The following is a 6910-nucleotide window of genomic DNA, read 5'->3' as shown; positions in this document are numbered from 1 at the left end:
GCAGCGTAAAGCGCATCACAGTGCTCAGATACTGGTGGGGTAAGTTAGACTGGCTAGCACCAATGCAGGCACCCTTGCATCATGGTGCAAGGGGCCCTGCGTTATACCCAACAAAGTTCTTGTACAAATGAGTACTCCTGCATGCATACACACACCGCAGAGATGAATTTACATTTATTATTTGTGTGCTGATGAATGCAGCCCAGGGAGACAGAGTGTACAGAAAAGTAAAATATAAAGGTTACCATTTTTTTGGTACAACTGTATACCAGATGCCTAATGTCAGATTTTAATGTATTTGCCTGAGGATAAATTAGTGAAGTGTTCAACATTAAAGTATTGCAGGAGTGAGCCTCGCACCCTATATCTATAGAATGGCTACTTGAGACAGAGTTAGTCAAGGCAGCAATGTGCGCTGCCTTGTATAACTCTAGCTCAGTTATGCCATGCAGAACCACACTAGCTGTACTTGCTTACCTTATCACTGCTCACCTATGCTTGTGATCAACTTAGCACCCTCCCCCCCAGCATGATGCTAGAAGACACCAAACCAAACATGTACATATCGGGAACATATCTACAATTCCCTACCCTATTGACATCTTGCCATGATTGAGAATGTCTGGTTAGAAATGGGGTCTCTAGTTGGCAGTCGGTTTGCACCCTGTCCAAGTAGGGACCTTCACTCTAGCCAGGGTAAGGGAGATACTTGCTCAGATAACCCGTGCTCACCCCCTTGGTAGCTTGGCACAAGCAGTCAGGCTTATCTCAGAAGCAATGTGTAAAGCATTTGCGCATAACACACAGTAACAAGTGAAAACACGACAAAAGGACATCACACCAGTCTTAAAAAAATAGCCAATATTTGTCTGTGTAAAACAAGACCAAAATGATAAAAATCCAACATACAGTGCTAAAGATATGAATTTTGTAAGATTTATCTTAAAAATACAGTTCCTTTCAGTCAATAGCTCCTCCTGGGGCTATCACGGCGTTGTGAGCAACAAAACCAACAGTTCAGGTCGGCTGTGTCGTCACGGGCCAGCTACGGGGTTGGGAAGACCCGCAAACAGTACCTTGGATTTGTAGGGTGTCGTGATCCTCACGGTAAGCTCCGGAGAACGCGTCGCTGGTGTTGCAGTGTCGGTTCCAGAGTTGGTGTGAGAGTCCTCGGACCCTTGAAGTCACGCACCTCTGGGATCGAACTCTGGGCTGATGAAATCAGGTGAGCTGGCGTGGATGGCGTCGGGGCTGCGGTGTGAAGCGGGACGATGCACTGTGCTGTGCCCAAAGGTCATGGTGCAGGCAGCGGCTCGGTGATGGCATCCAGCAGCATTGGTCAGACCAGGGCTGCAGTGTGAAGCGGGGCGGTGTCACCAGGTCACGATTCAGGCAGTGGAGTCGTCATTGCTGAAGCGCTGTCGTTAGTAGGCACAAGCCAGCTGTACAGGATGGGATGGGACGCACTTCGTGACCCTCATGAGTGGTGTCCACAGGCCACGGTGCACGCAGGATGCCTGGTGATGACACAGGAGTCGATGATGCTGGCGTCGGTGGACCGGGGCTGCGATGCGGGACGGGACGGTGCTTTGTGTACCTCACAAGCGGTGTCCACAGGCCACGGTGTGGCAGCGGCCCCAGTGTCAGCAGGAGCAGCGGTGTCGGGCGATGCCCAGGCTGTAGTGTGAGCCAGTGATGCCAGAATGCGGGGCCCACAGGTCACTGTGCGAGCAGCGGCTCATTGAACTCATCCGATGACGGTGCCGGTGAGATCAGGGTCACAGTGCAAAGCAGGGCAGTGCAGCTCCATGAGGCGTCAGCAGGTCAGGGTGCAGGCCAGCAGCTTTGTTGGCGGCGGTGCAGTGGTTTCTCCTCTGGAACACACAGTTCCCAGTGCTGCAGGACGAGGAAACGGAAGTCTTTGGTGTCCCTGAGACATCCAACAGGAAGCAAGCTCTACTCCAAACCCTTGGAGAACTCTTTAAAGCAGGAAACACAGCAAAGTTCACCCTTTGCAATCTTTTCAGGCAGAAGTAGCAACTGCAGGCCAGTCCAGCAAAGCAACACAGCAAAGGGACAGTACTCCTCCTTCAGCTCTTCAGCTCTTCTCCTTGGCAGAGGTTCCTCTTGATTACAGAAAGATTCTAAAAGTCTGGAGTTTTGGGTCTTTTTCTTATTCCCCATTCTGCCTTTGAAGTTGGCAAACTTCAAAGCAAAGTCTCAAGTATTTTCAAGATCCTTCCTTGTCCAGGCCAGGCCCCTGACACACCAGGGGGTTGGAGACTGCATTGTGTGAGGGCAGGCACAGTCCTTTAAGGTGCAAGCGACCACTCCTCCCTCCAATCTAGCTCAGACGGCTCATCAAGATATGCAGGCTACACCCCAGCTCCCTTTGTGTCACTGTCTAGAGGAGAAGTGTGAACTGCCCAACTGTCAAACTGACCCAGATGGAAAATCCACAAACAGCCAGAGTCACAGAATGGTTTAAGCAAGAAAATGCCTACTTTCTAAAAGTGGCATTTTCAAACTCACAATCTAAAAACCAACTTCACTAAAAGTTGTATTTTAAAATTATGAGTTCAGAGACCCCAAACTCCATATTTCTATCTGCCCTCAAAGGGAAGAAATCTGCGCTTTAAAGTTATTTAAAGGCAGCCCCCATGTTAACCTATGAGGGAGATAGGCCTTGCAACAGTGACACCCGGATGTGGGAGTATTTCACTGTTAGGACATGTAAAACACACCAGTACATGTCCTACCTTTTAAATACACTGCACCCTGCCCATGGGGCTACCTAGGGCCTTTCTTAGGGGTGCCTTACATGTACCAAAAGGGAAGGCTTGGGCCTGGCAAGTGGGTACACTTGCCAGGATTGAATTGGCAGTTTAAAACTGCACTCACAGACACTGCAGTGGCAGGTCTGAGTCATGTTTACAGGGCTACTTATGTGGGTGGCACAATCAGTGCTGCAGGCACACTAGTAGCATTTGATTTACAGGCCCCAGGCACCTATAGTTCACTGTACTAGGGACTTACCGGTAAATCAAATATGCTAATCATGGATAAACCAATCAGCAGTACAATTTACCTAGGGGGCACTTGCACTTTAGCACTGATTAGCAGTGGTAAAGTGATCAGAGACAATAAACCAGCAAAAACAGACCTGAAATAATAGGAAGAAGAAGGCAAGACGTTTGTGGATAACCCTGCAAAAAGGGCCATTTCCAACAGTCTTGTTATCATGTTGCAACTAACTTTACATATTGTACACCTACTCTGACCTAATTTGGGTCAGTTTCACATGTAGCATTAGGAGGTGTCTTTGTACTGATAGTATATTGTCAATATCTCTATCTCAATATTTAGGTGTAGGTCTAGACTTGCACTTATGATTGTATGACAATGTCAGGCAATTGTTGGAACCATCATGTACATCAGCAACTTGTTTTAATTTTTGTTTATTTTTAATCCCTAGATAACATGACAGCTGACATGGCAAGGACCTTTGAGGACAGACGGGACGGGTTCAGGTACACCAGAAGAGTTGCCAAAGCCTATAGGAAGATGACTGCCTTATACCAAAAAGTAAAGGACAATGAAATCTGGAAGAGGGGAGCAGGTCACAAACAAAGACACCAGCAGCACAACCACATTTCGAGCGGGCTAGTCAGCATCTGCATGTCAGCACACAAGCCACAGAGGGCCCATCCAGGGTATCTCATGTGTCACCCACACAGGCAAGGATGTCTAGCAGTGCAGGATCATCTGCATTCCATTATCTTTTGGTGAGGCAGATGCGGATCATGAACAGGAGGATGGCTGCAGTTGAAAAGGAGCAGGCCTGCATCTGCAAAAATGTGTTACCAAGCCAGGAGGCCCTAAGGATTGCAAGCAAAATATGACTCTCCCTCTTCCCATGCACTTTCCCTGTTTTGTTTTTATATTATTTGCTATAGTTCTTGAGGATGATGTCAGTTAGGCTTTAGTATATGTGTAGGTTTAGTGTTTAAGTGTTAGTTAATCCATATTTTTGTATGTTGTAGTTTTTAAGTCTGTTTTATTAATGCTATGCTTTTATGTAGGTGGGGTTAGTATATATATATATAGATATATATATATGTATATATATATATCTATATATATATATATATATCTGTTTAGGATTACATTTGCAGTTAGTATATGTTTAGGATGTAGTTGCTGTTTGTATTGTACTGTATGTGTATTAAAGGGGGAGTTGATGTTTAACTTATGTTTATAGTGCTGAAGCTAAGTTTAGATGAGTTAAGTTAGTGTAGGATAGTGTTAACATTAGTGTAGGATAGGTAGACGTAGGTAGTTTTTATATGGAATAATTATTTAAGATTACATTTTTTCTCTTATTGTTTGTCATTTCATTGAGAAGAGATTTGCTACCATTGTGTTAGGGGATTTGGGTACAAGATATACCAATTGACCTGATATATTAGTAGGTATATGTTGCTTTCACAGAGGTTGGATCTGACACACAGCACAACACAAGTATTCACCTACTGAAGCACCCTTTGAGAAAGTGAGTGGGTATGTGAGTGCTTTATTAGACTTTTTGACACAGAATGCTGCTCACTGCCCGCATAGTGACATTATCTGCTGCATAGCACTAACAGTATACCCCCTTGTGCCATTGTGCAAGGATGTCTGCATTGTAGTGTGGAATTTACTTGGTCATTAGGTTACACATGCCTGGACAACACCTATTTGAATTTGATTTCCATGCATGCTTTGAGTTCCACATCATGCACCTCACATATCAAAAACAACCCTAATTTATTTATTAGCATATGTCTCACATTTACCCCATCCTTGGGTAGTGTTATCATTTGGGCAGACTCACTGGTGTTCCACCAACAAAAAAATTGTATGGTCAAATGATCAGGTATGTGGATGTACTCACATTCAAGAGATATGAGACCCCTCTGTGGCAGAGTAACAGCAGATGTATATTTGAGCAGGGGTTCAATTACTCAACACTTATGAGAATTCACAGGGGAGGCAAGGTGCACTTGCATGTCTAGGGCATCTTCATTTACAGTATTTACTGTGCACTTACACATCCTTCTGTGTCACAAGTACAATGCAAACATGTTGATGATGGGCTTCGCAATCTTGTTAGTATAGGCACACCTATCGAGATTTTGATGTTGTTTAGTATCATTTTTTAGACCAGTAATGTTTATTAGATAGTAAATAATATAGTACTCTTGCCATTGCTACATCATTGTTGACATTAGTTACACTGTTTTAACCTCACATGCCTCACACATCACATGTATTTGTGGAAATATTGTGCCTAATCTGTCGGTAGATTCTTACTGTGTGTCTATCATGAAACTCCATCATTCTGACATGATATTGCTAAAGTACACATGGCTTACCAGCGCATTTCAAATGGGTGGAATTGGTGTATGTGCACATACCAAGGCACCATGTCCAAATATGATTGACTCAATCTTTTTCACATTCACAAAAGTCACATTGATGTTTACATTTCCAATATGTTTGTAGACCTTTGGGGCACAACCATACGAAATTTGGTATGGTTCTAATAAAACAACATATGTATTATCTTGTAGTGCTTCCAACCCCCACATTACATCATGTGAGTAGGTTTGGCCTCACAGAGTAGCATATACACAAAGTTAAAAAGTACAATTATTTGGTATAGTTACAATCAATGTTACCTATGGAATCAAAGAATTACATTTGTGTCATGACTTCAATGAGGAGGAGAACATTGATTTTAGGGGGTGTTGCTTTGGATTTAGGGGCCTTAGTGGACAAAAACAATGCTGAACAAATAAGCAGTACTATTTTGGGTTCACAAGAGGGTGGTATGATATCTGATACAGGACAGATTTGAAAACTGGCCATGGGGCAGTCACAAATGTTCATTGGAACGGTCTCCTCCGAAAACTGAGGAAATCAACATCTTCCTTCTCTGATACATGTTCTGCCTCCCCTGGATGTTGTGGGGTTTGAATGGAAGGCACATACACACACATCAGAGGCAGAAGATGTGACTCCCATTTTCCCAACGACATTTGTGAGTGCTGGGAAGGCAGCATGGTAGTCCCTGGCAAGGGTTTGCTATCAATGCAATGATTTTGCTGTCGAAGGCACTCATTGTTGCTATGAATGATTCTTACGTGGCCTCCAGGGACAAGATGGAGGTATTAATGCCCGTTAGCTATCTGGCAACTTCACTGGTGCCAGATATAGAACACTGGTGTTGTTGTCCTTCTGCATCATGACACCAGTGATGTCAGCTAGGGACTCATCAATCCCATGGAGCTAAGTGTAGGTGTCTGTGATGGCTTTGACAAACGCTTATTAGGGCTAAGACACCTTCGGACCTCCTTAAGAGTGTCCACAATGGTCTCCATTCCCATCCCGTACTCATCAACCATCTGCTGCTGGACTCCTACCATTCGCTGATGAAAAGCAACTTTGGCAGCCTCAGGGTCCTCAGCAGTAATGTAATTGGTTCATGGCGTATGTTCTGTGTGTGTCGGTTTATCTGGAGACCCAAAAACATTGTCTACCCTTGTCATTTCTGGAGAATTATTGTCAAAAGAGTCCAGGAGCTGTTGGAAGGTGTCGTCATCCATGGGGGACATAGTGGTGTCCTCAAAGGGTTGGCCATCACAGGGAGGCTGATCTCTAGGAGGTGTTGTCAGTCCCTCTGGAAAACAATGTGATATTTTTAGAGGATTTTGGGGCAGATGTATGAAGCCTTTTTGCATTCGCAAACGGTGCGAATGCCCATTTGCGAATTCAAAAAGGCCTTTCAGAATGTATGAAAGGCATTCTGAACATAATTTAAAGGAATCGCTAAAATAGTGATTCCTTAAAATTGCGACCCCATTTAGAG

Source organism: Pleurodeles waltl, chromosome 3_1 (genome assembly GCF_031143425.1).
Source record: "Pleurodeles waltl isolate 20211129_DDA chromosome 3_1, aPleWal1.hap1.20221129, whole genome shotgun sequence".
In the NCBI taxonomy this organism is placed as follows: Eukaryota; Metazoa; Chordata; class Amphibia; order Caudata; family Salamandridae; genus Pleurodeles; species Pleurodeles waltl.
This window is presented reverse-complemented; position numbering follows the sequence as displayed.